Here is a 12,248-nt window from a genome sequence, read left to right as displayed (position 1 = left end):
TTTTTCTGGTGGACGGAGTGTAGGTGCTCAACAATCTACGTTGGGTCTCACCAATATACAGGAGGCCGCAGTGGGAGCACTGGACACAGTATACGACCCCAACAGGGTCACAGTTTATTCCCACTTTCCAGAGGGTTCGATCGGGGGGGCCACTGGGTGGTGCAGCTCATTGTGCTCTTCTGTATTGTATCTCCAAGTAATTCCATCAATTTATCATATAGAAACCTGCTTGGATGTTTCTAAGGTCAATAGGCTTTTAGATGTGGGAATCAAGGAATATGGAGACAGGGAAGGGAAGTCCCATTGGGAGGAACAGTCAGCCATATTCACAGTAAATGGTGGCGCAGGTTCTTGGGACAGAATGATTACTTCTCCTTATTGATAGTAACACATTTTCCTTTGGACGATCTGAAGCATCCCACTAGTGCACCGTTCATCCCACTCCCAGGTTGGAGGCTACATAGCACCACCTGGCTCGAAAACAGTTAAACTTTCCCCAAGCAGTAAGACTGATCAACACCTCCACCCACTAACCCACCCCTCCACATCCCCAAACACCACTACTTTATCATTTCCTGTCAGTCACCTTTTGTACAGACACTCCTGTACCTTCATGTCACTTTATGGACATGCAATCAATCTATGTATATTTATGTATTTCCTGTGTTTATATTTATTGTATTTCTATTATTGTGTTCTTAATTTTATTGTGTTTTTTGTGCTGCATTGGAACCGGACTAACAATTATTTCATTCTCCTTTACACTTGTGTAGAGGAAATGACATTAGACAATCTTGAATCTTGAAAGCGGAACATGGGAGTAGACGGATTAGGAGATTTCCTGCCTTGTCTCTTTCAGTACTATGACAAATGTCTTCAATGTTAGGTTAGCTCCATTGCAGCCTTGCAAGGTCCCAAGATCCTAAGTCAGAGAAGTGCTTTCTAAACCCTGCGAACGCTGCTCTCTGTAATTTCTCTAAATGAGTTGGATGAGGAAGTGGAAGGGTGGATAAGTAAATCTGCAGATGACACGAAGGTTAATTGATGTTGTGGATAGTGTAGAAGTTTTTTTGGAGGTTACAATAGGCCATTGATAGGATGCAGAGCTGAGCTGAGAAATGGTAGATGGAATTCAACATGGAAAAGCGTGAAGGTCGAATTTGTTCTGTCCGTATCTGTAGATCTTTCAAAGATGCCGTGCCAGTTGATAGGGTTGTTAAGAAGGCTTATGGTGTATTTACCGTCATTAGTCAAGGGAAGAGCTACAAGGTCAAGAATGTGGAAGCTTTAGAGAGCATGTCTTATAAGGAAAGACAAAGCAAGCTAGTGCTTTTCTCTTTGGAATAAAGGAGGATGAGATACAACTTGAGAGTGATATATAAGATGAGAGGCATAGATAGAGCGGACAGCCCGGGTGGAAATCGCTTATATGGGAGAGCATACTTTTGAGGTGTTGCAGCGGAAGTGCAGGGGGAATGTAAGGGGTAGGTTTTTTACACTCTGAATGGTCTGTAAATGGAATACATTCCCAGGGGAGGTGGTAGAACCAGTGGGAGGTGAGGAGAAGAGAAGGTGTGAGATAGAACCAGAATGTGCAATGGCAAGAGAAGGGGGAGGGAGGAGAAATCGATGTTCATGCTGTCAGGTTGCAGGCATTGCCTTGCAACTTTTATAACATGGACCAATACCATCAGCAAGGGGTCCATGGACCAGCAGTTGGGAGCCCCTACTCTATCGTGAATACTCCATCTGCGTAAAGTATTAAATGGACACAAGACAAGTTATAGTCAAGTTCAAGTTTAATTGTCACACACACGAATACAACCAAATGAAATCGGTTCTCTGGGGCCAAGGCATAAACAGTACCAGTGGTTGACACACAGCCCAAGTAATCAAAAAAGAGAATGTATAACCCAAGTCCCTGATGCAGGAGTTGTATGTGTCATCTGCCTTTACTCCTGATGTACCGAATGCTATTTAGATTTCAAATCGAGCTGGTAGAAATTTAAAAAGCCAAATACTGTGAGCTGTAGCTGTGCAGTGTAATCCATTGTTCATGGAGATGTTCAGCGGAAGAACAATGATGTTTTACTGAGAAAATAATAGTAAAGGAAACTTTTTCTTGATGTCAGAAAACATTGTTTGGCAAGAGGTTTTTTTAAAAAAATGTATTAGCTAAATGCATTTCATAATGATTGTGAATGTAATTTGTAGTGACCATTGCTGTCAGTATTTTTCAATTAGCTTTCCCCCGATCTTTTTTAGATTAAATGTTGGTATTTGTGAGATAACATTGTAGTTGTAGATTTTATGTTATTCAAAAAGAAATTAAAGAAATGACCTGGATGAAGAAGTGGAAGGGTGGGTTTGTAGGTTTGCTGATGACACAAAGGTTGGGGGTGTTTCAGATAGTCTGGAAGGTTGTTAGAGGTTACAGTGGGACATCAATAGGGTGCAGAACAAGGCTGAGAGGTGGCAGGTGGACTTCAACCCAGAATAGTGTGAAGTGGTTCATTTTGGTAGGTCAAATTTGAAGACAAATAATATTAGTGGGAAGACTTTCGGCAGTGTGGAGGTTCTGAGAGATCTTGGGGTCCATGTCCACGGGGCATGCGCAGGTTGACAATGTTGCTTGCATATGGTGTGTTGGTATTCATTAACCATGGGATTGAGCTGTAAGGTAATGTTGCAGCTATGTAAGTCCTTGGTCAGACCCCTCTTGGAGTATTGTGTTCAGTTCTGGTCACCTCACTACAGGAGGGATATGAATACAATAGAGAGTGTGCAGAGATCTACAAGGATGTTGCCTGGATTGGAGGGAGTACCTTATGACAATAGGTTGAGTGTACTTGACCTTTTCTCCTTGGAGCGACGGAGGATGAGAGGTGACCTGGTAGAGGTGTATAAGATGATGAGAGGCATTGATCACATGGATAGTCAGAGGCTTTTTCCCAGGGCTGAAATGACTAGCACAAGAGTGCATAGTTTTAAGGTGCCTGGTAGTAGGTACAGAGGAGATATCAAGGGTAGGTCCTTCCACACAGAGAGTAGTGGGTGCGCAGAATGCACTGCCGGTGGCAGTGGTGGAAGTGAATACAATAGGGCCTTTTCAGGACTCTTAGATAGGTGCATGGAGCTTAGAAAAATAGAGGGCTATGCACTAGCGAAATTCTAGGCAGCTTCTAGAGTAGGTTACATGGTCAGCACAACATTGTGGGCCGAATGGCCTGTAATGTGCGGTAGATGCCTATGTTCTATGTTCTGAAGGAATTTGGGGTTGGCACAGTAGTTAGCAGAACATGTTATAGCCCCAATGACCCAGCTTCAATTTCCATCTGTTCTCTGTAAGGAGTTTCTGTGTTCTGCTCATAACTGCATGGTCTTCCACCGGGCATTCTGGTTTCTTCCCACAATCCAAAGATGTATGGTTGGTCGGTCCTATGGGTGTCATTGGTCTGCTGGGGCTCAATGGGCCAAAGGGCCTGTTAGCGGGCTGTATCTCGAAATAAAATGTGCCAAGGCACGACGTTATTCCATCGGTTGCATTATTATTTTTATTTCCGTTAGATAACCCACATGATGAGCTCAAAAACCTTTGACCATGGAAGACTTGTTCTGAGAATGAGGAAGAACTGTGAAAGGCCTAGCAGCTTCCTAATAAGTAAATTTAGAACTCTCAACAACAATCCTATTAGTTTTCTGTCTCTCTGTATGCATTCTAGTCTTCTCTCCTTCCTCATTGCCAGTTACTTTCACCTACGTTACAGCCTAGCATAGAACCATCAATACCCAGGAATGGAAATGCCCAGTAAGTCAATACCTTCACTTATCTCAACTGTTTGCACACCTGACAGACTAATTTTCAAAATCTCTACAAATCATGTTATTAAATTACTTATTGTTTTGCAGTTTGTCTTTTGCACATTAGTTGTCAGTCTTCGTGGGTAGTTCTTCATTGATTCTATTGTATTTCTTTGTTCCTGTGAATGGCTGCAAGAAAATTACTCTCAGGGTAGTCTATGGTTGTCTATTATAGTCTACGGTGGTCTATGGTAGTTTGTGATCGCCCATGGTAGTGCATGGTGTTCAATGGTAGTGTATAGTGTTGTATCATATGGTAGTCTACGGTAGTGTATGGTGGTCTACAGTAATGTATGATGGTCTGTGGTAACGTATGGTGCTCTGGTAGTGTATGGTGGTCTATGGTAATATATAATAGTTTATGGTGGTCTATTGTGGTCTGTGGTGGTACGGGGTAGTCTGTGGTATTCTATGGTAGGCTAGTACTAAATTTACTTTTCTTGATGACAGCCGGTGCAGTTGCTCAGAGTACTGTGTCTTCCTCCCTCAGGTAGCTCCTGAATTCTAGCAAACTCATTTCAGTAAGGCAAGTCAGGTTGAAGTTTACTGTCACTGAAACTGTACAGATGTATACCACCAAACAAAACAATGCTCCTCTAGACAAAGGTGCACAACACTCACACACTCATAATACCACTGGTAATAAAATATATTCCAGAAGATTGGCATTTAGCATAAGGGTGCATCTGCGGCGTGAGTTAAAAAGTAAACAGTATAATGCCCCAGTTCTAAATGTGTGATGAGACTTGGATGGTGGCAGGGAGTTACTGTGTGAGGGAAGAAGATGTTTCCCATTCTAACAGTCCTTGTCCTAATGCTGTGGTAGCTCCTGACTGATGGTAGGGCATCAAGCAGATGTGGTCATTGACAATGCTAAGAGCCCTTCATATGCAGCGCTTCGGGTGAATGTCTCAGATAGGTGGAGGAGATGATCTTCTTAGCAGTCATTGCAATCCTTTGCAGGGTCTTGAGGCTGGATGCCTTGCAATTCCCGTTCCAGATGGTGTACAAACAAACTAAACATATGTCTTGTACGTTCTTTCCTGATGCTGGGGAAGGAAGGGGAACCAAAGTGACTTAAGCCTGGTTTATACCTCTGCGTCAACGTGTCGCCGCAAACCCTACGCAAAGCCGACGTGGAACCCTATGCGAGAGCCTGCGTTGCTGTGATGCGCACCTCTCCCAAAATGTAACCGTGCGCCGCGGCAACGCAGACTGTAAGAACTGTGATTGGTCCGCTTGGTAGCATCGCATGTCATCCTACGCTGCAATAGCTTCCCATTGGCCGACTGAAGGGCAGGGAAGGAACTCTGGCTGCAATGCTTTCCGTAAAGCTTTATAGACCTCCGAAATTATGCAGGACACATTTCGCTTTTACGAAAAAAGATGCTCGTTTCTTGTTTACCCCGAGAAAGACTACCATGACCATGAAGCCTTGCGCGGGCAGGTGTGTGCGCATGCATGACGTGAGTGAATTGCAGAGCGATGCAGACACACCATCGCACAAGTATAAATGCTCACAACGCACGTATGTCACTTGCGTAGGTTACGGCGTCCAGTTAACGCAGAAGTATAAACCAGGCTTTAGTATGAAGTTCATCAGAAACTTCGAAGTCAAAGATTAATAGTTAAAGATTGATATATCACATGTAATCAAAACGCACAGTGAAAAGTGCCATTTGCGTCAACGATCAACACACTGTGCTTTAGCGGCCTGTGCGTGTCACCCTGCTTCCAGCACCCACATAGCATGCCCACAACTTACTAAACCTACGCTGCTCATCGTTGGCATGTAGCCTTTGGAGAGAATGCACAAACTGCTTCAAATTGAATCCAATTCACTGCTGCTGTGCTGTAAGGTGATTACGTTAACTGTAACGCTACCCTGCTGTCCAACCTCAATGTTCCTTTGAGATGCATTTTACAGCAGTGGCAGTTGAACCCCGATCACTAGTGCTATCAGCATTAGCACAATGCTACCCTGCTGGCCTTAGGACTCTGCCAAGTAACCAAGAAGCTGGGAAGTTGGTTTTGTTTTAATATAATGTATGTCAAAATTCCATTTGTTTTTGGAGACAAAAAGAGCAGTGCATTGAATAGAAAGTATTTCTTTTAGTCTCAAAAGCCTTGGTACTAATTTGGAAAATTCCCAATTGTCTCAGTTGCATTAATTAATACTGAAGTCCCCAGATTTGTCTTCAAATCAGTTCAGTGAGAGTTATCTTTTAACAGTGCCAGTTTTAATCCAAGAATACAGGAAGTTACGGCAGGATACTTTCTGTGTGAATTGACCTCAGTATTTCTGGACAGGCAGCTGCATGTTTCTAATGGGTCAAAGATGAACATACAGTTTTCACAAGTAACTTTAATCATTAACAGTTCGTAGATTGCAAGCATTTTCTGAACAGGAGGTTTTGTTTTGAACTGATCATTGGCACTGAAAATCAATCCAGCTGGTTGCTCCAAAACCTCCAGAAAAACTGAAGAAATACTTTGTTATATAATTGATGCTGAGGACAGATGCTAATCGCTGAGTCCAAAAAAACAGTAGTGTCTATCAGTGGATGCGCTGAAATAATCCTCTCGCTCCCTCCTATTCATTTACACGTTACTGCACCCACTCTCTGTGTTGACAAAGAGACTGTTCATTTGGGACAATGATCTTTGCCAGGGGGCCTTCCACAGAAAAATCCCATGTTGGCCACTAGATGTGGCAAATCTGGATTATCAAAGCAAAAGGTTTTTCTGAAAGTCCTGAAAGGTGAAGAGTTCCCGTTTGTAGATGAGAACAGTAACAGGTTTCTGCCATGAAAGAACTGGTCTTGGGATGTCCTGGAAGCCTTGCTGTGTGTTTAAAAACTCAAAGTAAATTTATTATCACCATATAAAACCCTGAGATTCATTTTCTGGTGGGAATGCTCTGTAATCTATGACAGTCAATGTAAGACCGTACCCACTGAGTATTCATTCATTGTGCAAAAGACAACAAATTGGTGGCAAATACATACATACATACATAAATAAGCAAGAAATGGTGATAATATGGGTTGAAGAGTCCTTGAAAGTGCAAGTAGGCTGCAGGAACAGTTAAGCGATGGGGTGGGTGAAGTGAAGTTATCCCCTCCGGTTCAGTAGCCTGATGGTTGAAGGGTAATAACTGGTGGTGTGGGTCCTAATGGCAGCAACGAGAAGCGGTCATGACCTGGGTGGTGGGGTCCTTGATGACCTTTGCTGCAACAGTGCTTCACGTAGATGTACTCAGTACCGGGGAGGGCTTTACCCGTGATGGACTAGGCTGTATTCATGCCAGTCTGTCGGAGTGGAGCAGGGATGTGAGTTAATGATGTGCAGCTAACGTGAGATCGATGCAGGTGAAGAGCTATGGTGAGAAGCAGAGAGGGACCCTTTCACAACTGCATCATCTGTCATCGCCCAACGCCCGACGTCGCTGCTCAATTCATTTGAAAGGTTTGAAACGTGTGGTGTATTCATCCAGCTCAGTACCAGATGATGAACAATGGCACTGCAAATACAGATATCAAACAGTTAAATTGGTAACTATTTGTCAACTTTGGTCGTTACTAAAACCGGGGGAGGCGGTGATAGAGGCAGATACATTATGGACATTTAAGAAACTGTTGTAGATAGGCACGTGGATGATAGAAAAATGGAGGGTGCAGAGGAAACGAATAGTTAGCTTGATCTTGAAGTACGTTAAAGGGTCATCATATGATGGGCTAAACGGCTTGCAGTGATCTGGTGTCCTGTGTTCTAGTCACTTTACAAAGCACATAGAAGTGGTAGACAGCCAGTGTTTCCCAGATCACATGACTAATACGAGAGGACATAATTTTTAGGTGACTGGAAGAAAGTTTGTTCGTTATGTGCTGTATCGTATGATGTATCATATGGCTTTCCATGACCATGATTGTTCTTGGTAAATTTCTCTAAAGAAGTGCTTTGCCATTGCCTTCTTCTGGGCAGTGTCTTTACAAGACGGGCAAGCCCAGGCACCATGAATACACTTGGGAGACTGTCTGTCTGGTGGCAGTGGTCACGTTAGCAGAACTTGTGATGTGCACCAGCTGCTTGTACGACCATCCACCACCCGTTCCCATGGCTTCACGTGACCCTGATCGGTGGGGGGGGCGGGGGGGTTCTAAGCAGGTGCTACACCTTGCCCAAGAGTGACCTGCAGGCTAGCGGAGGGAAGGAGTGCCTTACACCCCCTTTGGTAGAGAAGTACCCCGCTGGCCATGGAGTAAAGTCTAGGGGAGATATTAAGTGTAGGATTTACATGGAGAGTGGTCGCTGCATGGAGCTTTCTGCCAGAGGTGGTGGTAGAGACGGATGAGATTGATTGTACAGCAAAGATTAAAAATTAGCCCTGTTTATCAATGTATGTACATTGAAACATATAGTGAACTGCATTGTTTACGTCAACAACCAACACAATCCGACTGTATGCTGTAAACAGGTCGCAAGTATTGTTACACTTCCCAGTGCCAATATAGCATCCCCACGCATTCCCAACTAGTATGTCTTTGGAATGTGAGAGGAACCCCACAGGGTGAAGGGTGGAATATACAACCTCCTTAAAGACAGCAGTGCAAATCACTGACGCTATAAAATATAGTTAACTGTTACACTGGCATGCCGCCATACGTCGGCACAACATCGGCCTGTACTGTGCTGTACTGTTCTACATTAAATGTTCTCTTTTCTTGCTTGTATATATAGTTGCCACTAATTACCATAGCACTGAGCTGCTTTGAACCAGAGATATACGGTAGCTGTGCTTGTGCTGTCCACAGAAAGAAACCTTTCACAGAATAATCATCCTGGTATATTAGTAGCATGATTAACTTTTATGTCTGTGAAGTCTGAAATGTATCCAGTGTTTGAGATGTTAAAAATACAAAATAATTTGTTGGTCTTTGTGCTACTGATTTGACAACCCTGCAGTTTGACTGATTAAAGGGATACATAATTTGTACACTTTAGACTTCACCACAACATCAGCAGCTTGCCCGATAAAATCTGTAAAAAGTCTGAACTTGAAGCGATAAAAAGCAAATGTCCTTAAATGCCCTACCACCACAAATTATAGGCCATTGTCTTGGTGACGGGAGAGTGTGATCCAAGGTTCGAGCTTTACACGAGGTGCCGTGAAAGAAAAACCAGGGCACAAAGGAAGTCCTTGATATTATGAAAAATCCCCAGCTTCACCTCGAAGCTTTTTAAATGTCATATTTTTAAAACCTTTTTTAAAATCAGGGAAATCTGGCTTCTGCTTCCTGAATCTACTTCAAAGTATCTGCCTTTTGGACACAACTGAGCTGCATACGACACCTAATTTAACCATTGATGCATAATTCTGCTTTCTCCCAGCAAACACAACTAGAAATATAACACCCACCTCCTTGCCTTCTGTCAGCCTGCCCTTGCATTCTGACGTTTTAATCCAATGTTCTTTCAGAAGTCAGGAAAGAGGCACTAAACTTGCTGCTTCAGTATCATTTTATTATGCGTTGATAGAACAAAGAGACATTGAAATGACAGCGATGGAGGTCTAGGAAGCAATGTTCCTCATGGCCTGAAAACTGCGGCACTATAAAAATATTTTGTTGCACATCAAAACAAACACAAACCACAATTTACAACAGAAGTAAATGGTGTCAGCCAGTCAATGGCAAAAGTAAAATGCTTTGACTAGATGGCGTTGGCGTTCGGCGAGCTGCGGGTTAGTAACAATGAACTACCGACTTCCATTCTGTGTTTATCGTTACAAAGTGTTGTAACTTGAAAAATTGTCAATGTTGAAGCTCAGTGTTTCAAAGAATAGATTGTGGCATTAATACATTATTAATTACATGGGGTATTTCACAATTATACCAGCAAAATTTCAAGATGATATTAATGTTATATAAAAGAAATTTGCAGCTCTACAGCAGGAAAGCCTGTGTGTGGGGGGCATTTGAGTTACTGCGCAGCTGTGCACCCATGCAGCTTAGGGGGAACAGTTCCACTGAAGTGAGTGGAGAGACAAGGAACTGAGAGGCTAAGATTGTGCTGGCCTCATGGTCAGTTATTTTATACCCCTAATGCATGTACATAAAGTATAAGCAGATAATTAAATAAACCCCAGGAATAAGCAGTCACATCCAAGGTTGGCAATATAATTGCATTTTTTGCATCTTAACTTTTCTTGAAAGTATTTTTAATCCCTACTTAAGGACAACTTTGAGGTTATTTGTGGTCTCTTGGTTGTTTCCTTGCCAGCTGTGAATTGTTCATGCTGCACCTGGGGCAGCTGGCCCATTATTTACAGCAATGTTTGCTCGAAGAATCCAGGATTGCTTTGGATTTCGATTTTAATTACTGATGTTGCTTGGGTACCACAGATTGTTGATATCACATGGGTGCTGTTATAATTGAGACCTCCATGAGGACTCTAGTCCCGATGAAGGGTCTCTGCCGGAAACATCAACTGTTTCTGAATGTTGCTTGACCTGCTGAGATCCTCCAACATTTTGTGTGTGTTGCTCTGGATTTCCAGTATCTATGGAAATGAATAAATCGTTGACATTCATTACGACTAGAGTCCTCGTGGATGTCTTATTTATGGCAGCATTGGAAAGTAGCCTCAGGGTAACGTTGCAGCTCTATAAAAACCTGTTTAGACCACATTTGGAATACTGTGTTCAGTTCTGGCTGCTTCATTATTGGAAGGACTTCGCCGGATGCTGCTTACATTAGAGAGCCTGTTTCATGAGGAAAGGCTGAGCAAGTTAGGACTTTTCTCTTTGGAGTGAAGGAAGATGTGAGGCAACTTGATAAGGGTGATAAATGGACAGCCAGCAACTTTTCACCAGGGTGGCAATGGCTAATATGAGGCGGTGAACTTCTAAGCTTGTATATAGATTGATCTTCGAGTAGGTTAACAAGTCAGTACGTAACGATCCTGTGCTGTTCTGTGTTCTAGTATAATTAAACTAACTTTGCAAGACAAAACACTGTCTTTCAGAGAAACTGTACTTCAGTTCCACCTTGTCATCAGTGTTTCCAGTGAGCCTCTGTAGCAACTGTAGTTAAATCTGGCATTCCCGATATGGCCTCCTTACAGAGGTGAGACCCGATATAAACTGAACGACCATTTTCTCAAGCACCTTGGCTCCATCTGCAAAAAGCAGAATTCAGCAGTGACCAAACATTTTAATTCCTATTCCCATATTCTGTCTAGTTAGCCCCCAACCTGATGGCATGAACATTGATTTCTCCTTCCAATAATTTGTCCTCCACCCTCTTTATCTCTTCTCCTCACCTGCCTATTGCCTTGCTGTGGCTCCCCTCCTCCTTCCTGTTCTTCAAACGTTTGAATGTTTAGTCATTTCCAGATGCTGCCTGACCTGCTGAGTTCCTCCAGTATTTTATGTGTGTTGCTCTGACATGTAGTTGCCCCTGATGTCTATACAACAGGCAACGAGGTCAGCTGACGAAAGATAGTGTAAAACCAGATTGTATTCTGCCACCGTGTGGCAGTGTGAATGTCTGTCTTCATGATAAGAGATTCTAGGATCAAGACTGTTTATTGTTATTCTTCAGTACAAGTGTAAAGGAGAACAAAATGATTGTTACTCTGGATAGGATGGAGCATTCAAAAAATGACAAAGAACATTACAAGAACACAATATATATATGCGGGTAAATATAAATTCAATCTTATAAAACACCAGGTGCTAGTAACTGAGTGTGGCTGTATACATAATTTTAGATTATTTACATAGACTCATTGCTAGGTTATTCAACCCCACAACTATTTTCACAGTTTACCGTCTCATTTTCTAAATTTAAAATATATTGAAGAAGGATTTTTGGACTAATCTACAAAATATTTTGCATCGTGTTAAATCAAAGAAAATTCCAAAATCTCATCAATTTACTAAAAATTAAAAACGAAATCTTGTGATGCTGAAAAAGTATTCATCACCTCTGTAATTACTACTGATTGAAAAACATACCCCTGCCCCGTCCGTACAGGACTTGTGGTCAGATGAGATTATTAAAGTGGAACTTTTTGGTCTCACCACTAAGTGGTATGTGTAGCGTAAATCTAATATTCTGCGTCAGCCAGCTATCATCCTCCCTCCTGTAAAGTATGGTGTAGGTAGCATCGTGCTCTGGAGATGCTTTTCAGGAGCAGGGACTGGAATTCTGGTGAGGATTGACGGGAAGATGAATGCCGCTAAATTGTGAGAGGTCCTGGTTAAAAATATGCTAGCCTCTGCCAGAAAGCTTAAACTGGGGAGGAAGTTTGTCTTTCAGCAAGACAACTACCCAAAGCACACTGCCAGAGTAACCATGGAGAAGCTTCAAATGAAGAAAAT

At 42.6% G+C, this 12,248-nt stretch overlaps 1 protein-coding gene across 6 annotated transcripts in view; it reads left to right on the top strand.

The window, feature by feature from the left end:
* cdk6 (cyclin dependent kinase 6) overlaps positions 1-12,248 on the top strand; it is a 99,228-nt gene that overhangs the window by 41,865 nt on the left and 45,115 nt on the right. The gene's annotated exons all lie outside the window — the stretch shown is intronic.

The sequence above is a fragment of the Mobula hypostoma genome, chromosome 17 (genome assembly GCF_963921235.1).
Source record: "Mobula hypostoma chromosome 17, sMobHyp1.1, whole genome shotgun sequence".
NCBI lineage: Eukaryota > Metazoa > Chordata > Chondrichthyes > Myliobatiformes > Myliobatidae > Mobula > Mobula hypostoma.
This window is presented reverse-complemented; position numbering and strand designations above follow the sequence as displayed.